Raw genomic sequence first — 15,231 nt, 5'->3', positions numbered from 1 at the left:
ATATTTTGATGACATTATTCGTATTTATATACGATGAAATGCAAAATTATTTTTTGATATTAAAATTATAATACATATACATTTTTAAATGTATCATATATTATCACCAATATGCCTGATATATATCTGTCAAATACTCGAGGGTAATGGGTTGGGTAAGGGACAACATTTAGTTGCTAAATCGACGTCAGTTGTAATTAATACAAACTTGGCACACTTATTTGTATTTGTAAACTCTTTTGTAAACAATCTTGTAATTAATACAAACTTGCTTCTTTATATACAATACTTGCAACCATCACTTGATTCACTCAAAACACTAGCATCGTTGGGACACATAGCTTAACTTAGAGGAAGTCTAAGTCGCTACACGTGACTTAAGAAGTTACTCTGTGATAGTATGTACACTTGCTTACGCGTGTGTAATACTTGGGTATTAATCATTTTTAAAAATTCTAAATATCATCGTGTGAGTTCTGTATTTCTAAAACATTTGATTTCTCAAACACCAAACTTAAGGCGTCGTTACTTCAAATGCAACACTTTTGATGACGAATCAAGTCGGTAATTTAGTCATGTTTCCTATTTTTCATCAAAAGATTATAAACGAATTTAAAAAAATGCACAAATACTTGTCTTTTATTTCTGGGTTTAGTTTTCAGTTAGTTGTTTTCCTGTTAGAATAGACCCTAGTGTATGCCCATCAATTCTTCTTGGGATCTTCTTCTTCTATTTCCCGGACTAGAACGAGAGCTTCACAGATGGTTACGTAATCAACCTCCAATCTAAGGCTCTGGTTCTGCAACATGTTCCAGCTAAATGTAATGTATGTAATCAACCTCCAAGGTCTTTATTTTCTTATCCCAATCGTAGATTAGAGGGTAAAACTTTCCATCCTCTAAGTCGTGGCTGTCACGTGCTTTAAATAAGCAAATATAAGGGTTATCAACATCACCCGTATGCAACCATACAGTTGTAGGGTGTCTTCAAATGTTGGTTGCTCATCCGGTTTCTGCATCACGACTGTGTGCAGGCCTCTTCAAATCTTTAAATCTGCAACTAAGTCCTCCATCTACATAATCTATCCGATTTTTAGCTGAATCTGCATGAAACCATTGTAGACCTGCACATTTACTTATGACACGAATAAACACAAATAATAATGAATTCACATGAAAAAAAACGAATAAAGATTATTTAAGGTGTATATGTGTAATTTAGTGCACTTTAGACCATCCACAATAAGAGAACTAAAAAACGCCTAATAACATGCGTAGTCAGATGCCACATTAGAAAAAAAACTCATTCTTTAAAAACACTCAATAACCACCCAAATAGAAAACTCAAAAACACCCAAAAACATTAACACACACACACACATACATACACACACACATATATATATATATATATATATATATATATATATATATATATATATATATATATATAGAGAGAGAGAGAGAGAGAGAGAAAGAAAGAAGGGAAAATCACCAAATTGGCCACTGCAACGCCGTCTTTGCGAAAATGGCCACCGGACACCCCTTGCCGAGCCGTTTCAAAATCCTGAAACGGCACAGGAGTTTTTTTTAACGGCCGTCCACTCCCCGGTTGACACGTGTCCGACAATCCCTGAAACGGCTTGAGAAGGAAGCTGTGAACGACACGTGGCTGTTAATGTGGAAAGATCTTAGCCAAGCCGTTACAACCGGCTCATGTGGAAAGATCTTAGCCATGTTCCTTCAACGAGCCAAGCCACGTTCTTACGAGATAGCCAAGCCGTTTCCGTACGATCTGGCCAAGCCGTTACAGCTGACATCCGAGCCGTTTCCGTGAACTACTTGTGCCGTTTTAGCTGGCTCCAAGCCGTTTTAGCTGGCGCCAAGCCGTTACAGAAGGTCCGTGCCGTTTCAACACACTGTTCGAGCCGTTTCAGCTGGCTCAAGGCGTTTGAACTGAATTGAAGCCGGTACAGCTGTCTAATGCCGGGTCAACGTGTTGTTAAAGCCGTTACCGGGGTCAACGTGTTGTTCAAGGCGTTTGAGCTTATGTTCTCACTATATATTTACCCACTTGTTTTTTGGTGTGCTTGTTTAATGAATCCATCTAACACACTTAAATCTCAAATAAAATGTTATCTTGGTTTCTTTATGTTATTAGCATAGATGTTTTTGTGTATCAAATGCAAGAAATATTTATGAAATCACACGTATCTGCTAGTGACGTGTTCCTTGGCTTTAGTTATCAAATTCGGTTTTGATATTGCTTATCATATTGGAGTGTCTTACTCTTCAGAAATGCCGGATCTAACTACCCAGTTAGTCCGGATGGAACAATCGAGCAAAAGACGCATCTTTATCATTGCTACAAGCGTTTTGACTCGAATTCCAGAAGAAGGGTTTTGATTCACTCCTAACTTTGAATTTGTTCTCGGGGAGGTTCTAAGTTCTAAGCAGTGGTTTGGTCAAGTTATCTGAAGACTGCTTTCTTGGAGACCGAGATTTTTTCTCTACTACCCGTTTCTGCTGTTATGAGAAAGGGTTCCGATGAGAAATTTTGTTTGTAATTTTTACATGTTATGGATCAAATTGAATCACTTTACTAGCGGTTTGACGAAGTTTTGTTTGTAATTTTTTCATGTTATATCTTTTATGTGATTTGTAATAATTAACAATAAAAATTATGTGTTTTAAATTTGTTTGGGTTGTTTATGTGTTTCGTTCACTTTTAATTATGATTTGGGCTTTTTATATGGGTTGTTCACAAAACAAGTTAACGAAAAAAAAAAAAAATACATAACTGTGTTGGGCTATGTATATGGGCTGTGCACTAACAAGTTAAGGAAACTGCTTTGGGCTTTTTATTTGGGCTTTTCACTAACAAGTTAACAGAAAAAAATAAATAAACTGTTTTGGGCTTTTTATACGGGCTGTTCACTAACAAGTTAACGAAACTGCTTTGGGCTTTTTATATGGGCTATACAGTAACAATTTAAAAGAAAAAAAAAATAAATAAACTGTTTTGGGCTTTTTAAACAGGCTTTTTACCCGTTGCCTTTCCATCTTCCTATGTAAACGGCTAACCATTATTACTTCCACACCTATTACCCACTATATAAACCCCCCCAAACTTCTCATTTCTCCACGCCGTCCCCGTTAACACTCTTTATATTTCCACAATACATTCCGTTCATCCGTTCAAATGGCAAATTCGTGGACAGAAGTTGACGACATCGCCTTGTGCGAAGCCTGGGAGGAGGCAGTGACCAATCCTCCACCACGGGGACAGGGTGGCCTTTGGGTCCGTGTTCAACAAATTTTTGGACAGCTTCGTGGTCCAGACCATAACCGAAGCGTGGACGCCTTATCTTCTAGGTTTCGTGTGGTCCGGTTGGAATGCGAGAGGTTTGACCGGTATTTCAAGAGGGTGGAGAGAGAGATGCCCGACCTTGACGAGGATGATCAGAAGGCGGTGGCGCTGATCAACTATCGTCATGACGAGGGACAGGATTTCAAGCATGTTTCGGAGTGGGAGGCTATTAGGATTTGGTTTTAGTTTTTTTTTAGTATGTTTTGTTTAGTGTTTTTATGTTTATGTTTAATATTTATATAAAAAATATTTTGGATGTTATAAAGTTTTGCATGTTCTAAAGTTTTGCATGTTATAAAGTTATAAGTTTTGTTAACTGCGACGAAAAGTTTTTTTATCTGCCAATTGTGGACTGCAACGAGTTGTCACGTTAAGCCCAACGTGAAGCCCAACCTGGCCCAAATGTGGACTCAAAATAATTGTCAACTGGGCCGTTTTAAAGTACTGTATAAAAATAAATTAGTTAACATTGTTACCAGCTCCGAGTAGGAGGATAAACTGGTTAACATGTTTTGCTTTCACATAAAGGGCGCAGGTTCGAACCACGGAGGGGCCGTTTCTTTAAAGAAGAACCCCCTTTTTATCCGTTTTTATTAATTAAAATAGTGGACTGCAACTAGTTGTCACGTTAAGCCCAACGTGAAGCCCAACCTGGCCCAAATGTGGACTCAAAATAATTGTCAACTGGGCCGTTTTAAAGTACTGTATAAAAATTAATTAGTTAACATTGTTACCAGCTCCGAGTAGGAGGATAAACTGGTTAACATGTTTGGCTTTCACACAAAGGGCGCAGGTTCGAACCACGGAGGGGCCGTTTCTTTAAAGAAGAACCCCCTTTTTATCCGTTTTTATTATTTTACTTTCTTAAATTAGTTTAATAAATTAAATTATTAATTAATAAATTTTAAAATTATTTGTTTTAAAACTTTGTGGGTTCTTGGGCCCAAACTATGTAGCTTGTTTTGGGTCGTTTTTTACTATTTTTATTTAACTTTATTAATTAGTTTAATTAATTAAAATATTAATTAATTTTTGCACGTTGCATATCGACAAACGGCTCTTTGGCCCAAACATTAACTTGCACGATAGAATATTACAAACTTCTTTCGTGAATTACAGATAGATTTTTAAAATTTCAAACACTGAAAGGTGTTCAAAGTCCTCGTCGTAAAGTATTGCATAGTCTAGCAGGGCCTCTTGTATGATCTCTTCTTCTTCCATGTTCGGATTTTTTTTTTTCACATTTTTGCACCTTCCTAGAAAACGTGTACATTTAAAGCGTACCAAAGAAAGACGAGTCATCAACGCCTCGACGCTTCGGGACGTCTCTTGTAGGTGAATGCAGAAATTGTTGAAAACCTGCTCCCAGAAAGCAGGATCGGAAACTGAGTAAGTGCCCAGTTCACGAGCGGCAATGTACGAAACGACAGCAGCAATATCTTCCTCGTCGGTCCAAGAGTCCATTTTGTTAGTGTGAAGTTTTGGGATGAGAATGTTGTTTAATAGGAGGGAGTAATGTATGTATTTATAGGTTTGAAAAGGGTAAAATGGGAAGATTTAATATTAAATTAAATATATTACAAAGAACAGTTTTTTTATTTAACAACATTTGGCCGTGGTAAACACCGCCAAAAATACAGTTTATCAGCCATGAATCGTCTATATGACAAACATATTTGCTTAACGTCTCCAGTAATGTTAATGGGTTTGTCTGTAACCAGATGCTCCATAAGCATACACAGATAGACAGCTTCATTTCCTACGATTGACCTGTTAGAAATCACGTAGTTATCGTTTAGCTCATGAGTTATGCAGCATTCTGGTTTTCCTGTCTTTTTCCAATACTTCAAATGCACAAGCAACCCAGTTAAATACACCTTAAGCTTCGTCAACCATGGAATAATAACTGCCCTAAATTTGTCTCCTCGTCCATAAAAGTTTTCAAACGGGTACAAAACTAATTCCTGGGACGCCAACTCTAACCGTACTAACATCCATTCGTTATTGTCAATCGACAGTGGGAAAAACACAAAATCCACGTCAACAAAGGAAGGAAATGGGTTTACTTTACCATTTCCATAACCAACCACGCTTTTAGGAACCGATTGTAGTAACGTGTCATAGAATTGAGGTGGGAGAATTGTCCACCGCAAATTTAACGTCGGATCCTTTTGTAAATTTCTTTTTCTCCAAGCCATTAGTCGTCCAGTCCATCCCTCAATATGCTGTTTAATGATTATTTATATATTAATAAACACGAAAAAATGCAAATTTTGATAATAAAAAATTTATAATGAAATTACCGTTGCTGTTAGGTAGCCATTACAACGATAGCCTAACAAAGTACCCCAAAATGTTTTGTCCAACTCCACATAACGAGTGAAAACAGCTGAATAACAGAATGGGGCGTCGCCAGTACTGTAAAATGTTGCAACATCTTTTGACCAATTCTCAGATTCGTCGTCTGGAATTGCCCATCTTCCGGCTCTCTTTAAGTGCAAGCTTTGACGGTTATTTAAAAAGTTGTTTTCTTCCGGCACGACCGTTTCAGACGAGGAAGATTCACCGGACTGTCTGGGTGCTCTCCATTTCTTAAGAATCCACGTTGATGATTTACTAACTGGTTGAGAGCAGTATACGTTGTTTTTGTCAGCCATTATTGGTTTTAAGACTGTTTCAAGTGCTATGAGTGGCGTTCTAAGAAAATTTTTTGATCTTATTTAACTTGAAAATAATTTATTATATAATTGTTTTTTTAATAGTTTTCATCACAACTTTCAATAAAGGTACTGCCCGAGCCGTTACATATAACTGGCCGAGCCGTTTCGTGGCACGTGCTTCAATAAAGTAATATTCAAGCCGTTTCCGTTTCTTGTTTATGCCGTTACCGACAGGCCGAGCCGTTTGCACTGCAACTTCAAGCCGTTACAGCTGCAACGCCGTGCCGTTTCCTCTGCTAGAGCAAGTCGTTTCAGGCGCGTCGTTTTGCTGTCAGTTTAAGCCGTTTTCGATTTCAGGCCGAGCCGTTTCCGCTGTCAAGTAGTGCCGTTTCCGGCGTCAGGTTGAGCCGTTTCACGGCGCGTGTTCCAATAAACAACTATTCCCCACATCAACGAAAATTCAAATCGGGTCAACAATGCCGTTTCCTCATTTTCTCATTTTCAAAGCAACTCACCACGTTGGAGCAAAGCAAAGGAGTTGAAGACCGCAACTTTCAACATCCGAAAGATCGTTGACTCTTCCGGGACCACTGACTTCTTCGACAATAATTGTGGGCCCCCACTATGGACTTCAACCGACACGAGAACATGCCGAATGCTTTCGAGAATATACCAAACGACCAAGAGATGCAAGATGCTTTCATGGACCCCCCTTTGTGCCCGGTAAAATGTTTGCCGATAAAATAAAGATAAGTTTTTTAATTGAATTCGTATGCTATTTTTAATTTTTTTCTCTTTTTATATAGCAAATAACTATTAAAGTTCGAGAGAAGTGGTTGGTTTTAAAAAATTTGCGTGAAGTGATGACTCCGGCGGTTGAAACAGCTATTAGGCAAACTTGTTTCGGTCCATTCTTAGATAATAGGTGCACCATATGCGATAGCCTTCTTTTATATGGCGTTGCACAACTAGAAATACCGACGCCTTTTCCCCGTATTGGGATTTCGTATAAATTACGAGGGCAGCTATTTACATTCACCCCAAAACAGTTTTGTTTAATAACGGGGCTACGTTTTGGGCACAGTTCCTGGTCACCTATAGACCATCCGAACTCATTTAGGAACAAATACTTTGGAGCTGGATCAACTGTTAATTTTGGCCAAATAATGAACATGTTCGGTAACATTAGCCATTTTGATGATGCTGACCGCACGAGGATATGTCTTCTAATGCTAATCGGTCAAGGTTTTTTGGGTTGGCAAAAAACCAATGCAGTTGATAATATGATTTTAGACCTTGTGGATAACTTAGAAGAATTCAGACAATATCCGTGGGGTAATTATTTTTGGGAAAGTACTTATAGTGCTATATACAATTTGTCCAATCGGAAAATGGATGAAGCTAAAGGTTTTTCTTTAGCTGGATTTGTGTGGCCGTTCAAGGTACCCGTAAATGTTTATGAATATAGTTATTTTTGAGAACTTATAAAATTAAATATAAATAACCCTTAAATAAATTCTCTTGTGTAGATGTGGGTGTTGGAGACTTTTCCTCATTTTAAGAATTCAAGGGAATGGTATCAAGGTGAGACGATTCCAAGATTTTTGGGATGGAAAGAAGGCAAGAAGTTTATGAGGAGCAGTGTCAATTCATTGCTACAAACAGCTGCAACCGTAATACATTTTATCTTTAAATATACTTTAAAAATAAACATACACTTTTTTATTGTTTGTATTAATATATATTAATAATTGGGGATTTTTTGAAACATTTTGGCAGAAACGTGAATATAGGCCGTCTTTGGTTATATTGCCAACTCAACATGAGTTGCAAAGCGCGTGGTATTTGTCTAGTTCAGATTATTTAGACGCTGAACGTCGGATGTATGCCAGTGCAATGCCGGGCGAGAATCCGGTTGAAAGGGCCACAGAAATACCCATTCAAATGCACACAGAAATACCCATTCAAATGCCCACAGGATTCACGGGTCAAAATCAACCAGAAATGCAGGCCGCCCCAGGTGTCGTCACACAAGAACAGCTTGCGTCTGTAATGGGGGCTCTGTTTGGTCCCGATGGGACCAATGAAGGTTATAATCCGGCAACGGATCGAGATGAGATTCCACAACAGAATTTTGATCCCCCCCCGACCCCGTTTCGATCAAATTACGAGAATGACCTGATTTCAAAGTTTAAATCAGTCTTGGACGAGAGGCTGCTAGAGAACAACCGGAGACTTACCAATATGTTCATGGGAGAGTTTTCTCAATCATATCGATGTTCTCCAAAGCAAAAAACGGTCAGGACTCCGGTGACCGTACGAACACCAAAAGAAGAGGCACACACTCAGAGTGATAATGTAAGGTTAATTTTTTTTATAATAACAATATCCACCAATAACTGTTAATTTACCTGTCATGCTTTTCTTGTAGGCTGTTGCCGATTCATTTATCAATTACGATAATGCCTACCACGTCTCTATGAGCCCGATGGTGAATGAAGATTTTGTAAGTTTTTCCAATCTTTTTATTTTAATTACTTATCATATTTTTATTACTAGTATAAATTTAAAAAAATTTAGTATTAATTTTGTAAATGAAAGTTAATGAAATTATTTTTTAGATAGTGAAATTAATACATATATACAATTGTTGTAGAATGAGGATCCTGAAATCGTCAAACTGAGACGATCGGAAAGGCTTGTAAAGCCCGCAGCAGCTGTGCTATCCCCGTATGTGGCTTATAAAAGATTGAAAGATATAAAAGCCAAAAGGTCAAGAAACGAGGATAGACAAATTGATTTTATCAAGCAGTGGTATCCAAATTGCGGCAGTCAACATCTTTCCCTAATAGTTGGGAATTCTGTCGGTCCAAAATTTTGGGAGTCGTTGCTGGGCATGGACGGTGAAGGCTGGTTAAGCGATGATGTAAGTAATAAAAAATTAATTTATATTTTTTTGTATATTTTATTGTAATTAACTTTATAATGTTTGACAGCATATATTTGGGTGGATGATCCACATGTATCATTCAAGAAATGAAAGTGATCGGTGGAGTATTCTACCCCCATATTTTCAAAATTATTTTCGGTACACGTCCGTCGACCATATCTGTAAAGGTTACTTTACTGGGCAGGTTGACCCTTTTCCATCAATACATACTGTTGACGAGGTAATGTTGAACGACAACTTATTAATTACTGAATAAATGTATTTCGTATTGAATTAATTTAATATTTTGCTTACTAATTATATAGGTTTACGTACCGTTGTATATAGAAGGTGCTCATTGGTTTTTAGGCGTTTTCAATCTTCTCAATTACACGCTAACGATATACGACAGGTATTAGGCAGATTTAACTTATTAGTACTCCAACATACATGTTACTAACTGTGTTAATTTGTTGCTCTTTCAGCTTTTTAAATGCTTTCGAAAAGGAAAGAACGGATGTGGTGTGTTATATAAATTTTGTGTTTGACCACTGGCTACGAATTCATGGTTACAATGCCCACAGACCATTACCGTTAACTTACCCTTTCCGAGTTATTTATGCAACCGATGCTCCTCAGCAGTCCGGAGTTTTGGGAGACTGTGGGGTTTGGGTTTGCATATTTCTTGATAGGTTGATAAATAAAAAACCGTTGAACGATGATAAAGATACTCAGAAAACAGCGGAACGTATGCGACGTCAACTTGCTTTACTATTTTATGATTCCGTGTTACCAGATACAACAACTGACAACAACCTTGGTGATGATGATGATGATCCCGTATTAGAAATGTAATTGTATTTTTTTGGTTTAAAAACATTAAATATTTTCTACTAGTCTTTATATGTATATATATATATATATATGTGTCCCTTCCACCTTTATTACACATGTGACATCCTCCATTACCAATGACAAGTATTCCTCCTTCCGTTTCCAACAATCAACAGATTTGGGATCGCCAATGGTCTCCAAATGTTCTTGAATTTTACTACGAAGGGGATAATCCTAGTTGCTATTCTTCTTACACGGGGTTAACACCACTAGGAAAGGATTGGTGGGGGGGACTGCTTGGATTTACTGGAGTAGGTTTTATTCAAAAAACGGTACCTTAGTAATAAATTTTTTCGTAATAAAAATCTGTTTCATAATTTTTGTAATAAGTAAATTACCATCATTTTTTAGCACGTACAAGCATGGTGTAACAAACTCATGTGTGAACGAGAGAATGCAAGGACGCTGTCGTCAAACGATATTCGTTGGACAGTTCTACCGCCAAATTTCTTCGACATGTTACATAAACAAGATATTGATGCAACCAGATACGCAGATGGTTCTACAACAACATATCATCCATTCTGGGAAATTGATACGGTAGGCTTTATCAATTTTTTTTTCTATTTTATTATATCCGCTTTTTATTAAATGAACACGACTCCCACTCTTACTCCACACCTATTTAAACACATCTTGGTTCACTGCTCAACTGGCATCCCCTTTTTTTGTACCTCTTTTTTCTACCTCATGGCAAATCAAGAAATCAACATTCATGTAAACGTTCATATCAACGTCAACATTTTCCAACCGATTAACCACCCAAACCCACCCCCAGATAACCCCGAACCAAATAATTCACAAACTCGTAACCCCCCAAACCCGGTGCAACAGCCAACACGTGAAGCACCATTTAGGGGTTATGTTTAGTGTGAGGCGGTTGATCCGTTACCTAATCACGATGAACAACAGCTTCCTTTGGACCAGATTATTCCACAAGAAAATTTGGCGGTTACTGCTGACGAAGACTCAGACTCAGACGACGAATCTTGTTTCGAAAGGCTGTACGATAAAGTGCGTTTTGAAGCTTATCGTGCGGAAATGGAAGAAGGGGTAGAGTATGATTCTGAAGCGGAAGACCATTCCGGTTATTAGTAAATGTCAGGGTTGTTTTTTTTTTTTAAATAAGAACTTGTACGTGTTTGATATAATTTTCCCTTTAATTTTTTTGCTAATAATTTTTGTTTTTTTATTTACACCGTTGATTTAGAACCTAAAATTATTAAGTTTTTTGCAGGTATACGTTCCTATACCGGACAACGAACAAAATTGGTTGCTTTTTAAAATAAATATAAAGTCACTACAATTAAGAATTTTTTTTGCTAATAATTGTGACACGATTAATTGCGGAGATTCATTTTGCGTACACAGAAGAGTACATCAAATTGTTCTAGAATTTGAGTCTTTATTTTTGTGGTTTCTCGGACGTATATCGTACTGGCAACAGTCAGGAATAAATGAGACGCGTTTCATGCAAATAGTAGGGGATTTCGTGTGGCCTCCTCAAACAAATCGTGTTGGCAGAAATTCAGGAGTCATCATATGTATGCTAATGGAAAAACTTATTTGGAATCGTTCTTTAACATGGACCGAAGGAAACCTTCAGGATGCTTGTTTCAGATACAGACGGTACATGGCAGATGAACTCTACACCGGGCGCTTCACACCTGTTAATGTTTAATGGTTCTATGTATGCATGTAATATAAAAAAAATTAATAACATATTTTAATGAAATGATTTTCAATATTAATATGCAACTAGTTACTCGACAAATTATATTAAATTTCACAAAATAAATTAATAAAGTATTAAAAGTCTCCCAAGTTGAAAGACGGATATATATAATCAGCAGGAGATTGTGTAAAATCATCAGGATTATCGGTTTCTTTCCCTTTCCCTTTGTCTGGGTGTTTGCGAGTACGAACTTCTGACGGCATGGGCTGCCGACATACATCCCGATGATGACCATATGAGTTACATCGGGAACAATAGAGGGGAGTAGGTTCTTCCCCGCGGGATAAGATTCGGTTGTTTTCTCGAGGACGACCAGCCTGGCGCTTTGTCATATGTGGCGGTTGAAGATTGATAAGGTCTTCTGGAGTCTCCCATTCAGATCTATGCGGAAGAGGATAAATCGCTTCTTCATAAGTTTTCTTATAGACTTCGTTGGAGTAACACGGGAAGCAATACTTACTGCAGTCGGTTTCACCTAAAAATTTTGAAACGGCGATAACATGCCCGCATGGTAAACCAGAAACCTGCCAAACTCGGCAACTACATGTTCCATTAACAAAGTCCACTAAACCCCCCTTTCCACTGTCTGCAACAGAATAACTGTTTAACTCAATCCCAGCAACCGTCCATGTTCTAGACCCTTCAATTTTTTTAAAAATTTTCTTCTGTGCCCACTGTGTAAGTAAATGTTTTTCATGTATACCTTGCAAACGGCGATCGTAAAACCACTTTTGTACAGATTGCCGGAAGAACTCTAAGAGTTGTGTTACCGGCATTTTACGCGAGTGTCTAGATAAAGCGTTAATAGACTCCGCGCTGTTAGATGTCATATAATGATATCGATTGCCTGGACAATGCGCCCGTGCCCATCTACCGAACCCAATACTTGTTAGAGTGTGTCGCACTCTAGGAACGGCAAGACAAAGAGCATTAAATGACTCGTTAAAATCAGACAATCGGTACGATTTGCATGTCTTCCACCACAACTTCTCATTTTCTTTTTTTTATCAGAGGGTAAACGTAGGTTCATCATTAAATGACGACAGCATAACCCATGATAAACATGTGGAAAGACGTTTCTAACAGCCAGATGTATAGAATTCGCTCTATCCGAAATTATGGCCATTTCAGGTATTTCACCGATACATTCTTTAAGCTTTGACAGAAACCATGTCCAACATTCACCATCCTCTGATTTTCCTATTCCGTAGGAAATTGGTAAAATTTGGTTGTTTCCATCCATCCCAACAGCTAAAAATAACGTCCCTTTAAATTCACCCTTTAGGTGTGCAGCATCAATGATCACCACCGGTCTTAAATTGCATATAAAGGTACGAATTTGAAACAAAATTATTTAAAAAGAGTCAAGAACATGTAGTTTGTCGAAACAAAATAAAAACAGATAATGCTATAACTTACCGCAGCACCAATCGCGACAAAGACCATCTCAAACCGACGCTCGTCATCAGTCTTGATATGTGTAACAGAACCAGGATTTGCCCGCTCAAGATTGTAACAGTTAAGTGGTAGTTCTGCGAACGACTCTCTGCTTGATCCTTGTAAAAGCTCTAGTGCCAGACTTTTTCCACGCCAAGCTTGACTAGTGGTTATCTCAACTTGGAATCTCTGTCTAAAATCTTTCACTATTTCATTACAACGATATATTCTTCCACTGTCTTTTAAAGGTTCTTTTAAATAATGAGCAACAACATGTGGGTTTGCCTGACGAACATGTGGGTACGTTAGCGTCTTCGAGCACGTGTGTTTATCGTTAAAACTCTTAACAAAAAACACCCCACTATCTCCAAAACTCCTTGCACGGAAACGCCAACCGCAACCGTCGACCAAACATGACACCTGGTACCGACTTTTAGAGGATCTATCTACTTTAAACTCAAAGTGTTCTAACAAACATTTTTTTCCCAATTCAAGTTTCATGTCTTCTTTGTTATTAAATACGTGACCTGGTTCAAAAGTAATTGATGAAGATCGCGAACAATTTTCGAAAGAATTATCAGGATTTGGTTGGGAGTCGTTTACAACATCATAATTTTCTTCATCAGTACAGAAATTTAAATCAGGAACTAAAAATTTTTTTGGACTTGAAAAACCAGATGATCCAACACCAAACCCTTCAATCACATATAATTTATAAATTTCAAAAATATTTTCCATAGCAAAATTATAAAAAATTGCAAGATCTTCATCGTTTATTATATCTATGGGATCACTAAAGGAAGACAACCGATAAGATAACTTCGTAATGTTTGTAGAACTACAAATGTTTGACAGTTTACTTAAAAGAGCGGTGTATGAAAGGTTGGGTTCAATTTCTAAACCACGTCTACTTGAATCAGCATCAGCAACATACTCCAACTTTCCGTTAACGATTTCCCACTTTCCGCCAGTGTATACAACCAAACGAATCTTCATAATTTTAAGTTGGAAACTTTCTTTTACAAAATGCCAAATGTTTTTATAACTTTAAACAAATCTGTTGAAAAAACAAATACAAAAAATATAGGGAAAAATTTTTAACGGCCACTCACTAAATATAAAGGTTTGAAACGGCTTGAGCCAGCTGAAACTGCTCGAACAGTGTGTTGAAACGGCACGGACCTTCTGTAACGGCTTGGCGCCAGCTAAAACGGCTTGGAGCCAGCTAAAACGGCACAAGTAGTTCACGGAAACGGCTCGGATGTCAGCTGTAACGGCTTGGCCAGATCGTACGGAAACGGCTTGGCTATCTCGTAAGAACGTGGCTTGGCTCGTTGAAGGAACATGGCTAAGATCTTTCCACATGAGCCGGTTGTAACGGCTTGGCTAAGATCTTTCCACATTAACAGCCACGTGTCGTTCACAACTTCCTTCTCAAGCCGTTTCAGGGATTATCGGACACGTGTCAACCGGGGAGTGGACAGCCGTTAAAAAAAACTCCTGTGCCGTTTCAGGATTTTGAAACGGCTCGGCAAGGGGTGTCCGGTGGCCATTTTCGCAAAGACGGCGTTGCAGTGGCCAATTTGGTGATTTTCCCATCCCAAGAAAGAAATCCAACCCCTTTGGCCCCACTGCCACTTTCTTCCATTTTTTCTTGTATTGCACAAAAATACAAGGTTAAAATGGAATCCACAAACACAATCCACAATAGCAAAAATGAAAATCAATCCCACATCACCCTTTGAAAACAAGAAAAAATGTCTTATTGGTGATGCTCTTAGTTAGTTTTCATTATAGTATACGAGCTTGTATAAATTAACCAAAACGGGTTAATTGAAACCGGAGTGTACAGTTATTGAAATAAATACGATGTAAAACACCTAATTCAATAACATATATAAGTAAGGCGGACCTACAAAAGGGTGGAACTCATGAATGTATGAATTAATATGAGACAAATGCACATTAGAGTAATGTCGCATGATCTGAAGTTGTTCTAAATTTGTCGAATTTGTTTAATTCTCGGTTTCTTAATTTTTGTTTAAAGTGACGAATTAGAAGAATAGTGTTTATAATGTATAGGGAGGGAAATGTTTTCTGTATAGGGAGGGAAATACTTGTCTTTTATTTCTGGGTTTAGTTTTTTGTTATTTGTTTTCCTGTTAGAATAGACCCTAATGTATACCGATTAATTCTTCTTGGGATCT

General features: G+C 37.8%; 1 long non-coding RNA gene across 1 annotated transcript; it reads left to right on the top strand.

Moving 5' to 3' along the window:
- Positions 1-8,188: 8,188 nt before the first annotated feature.
- LOC118483129 lies at positions 8,189-8,702 on the top strand. The gene is made up of 3 exons (XR_004869632.1): positions 8,189-8,387; positions 8,461-8,535; positions 8,686-8,702. It is a non-coding gene; the product is annotated as an uncharacterized LOC118483129 (long non-coding RNA).
- Positions 8,703-15,231: the final 6,529 nt, after the last annotated feature.

The sequence above is a fragment of the Helianthus annuus genome, chromosome 10, assembly GCF_002127325.2.
Source record: "Helianthus annuus cultivar XRQ/B chromosome 10, HanXRQr2.0-SUNRISE, whole genome shotgun sequence".
Lineage (NCBI taxonomy): Eukaryota > Viridiplantae > Streptophyta > Magnoliopsida > Asterales > Asteraceae > Helianthus > Helianthus annuus.
This window is presented reverse-complemented; position numbering and strand designations above follow the sequence as displayed.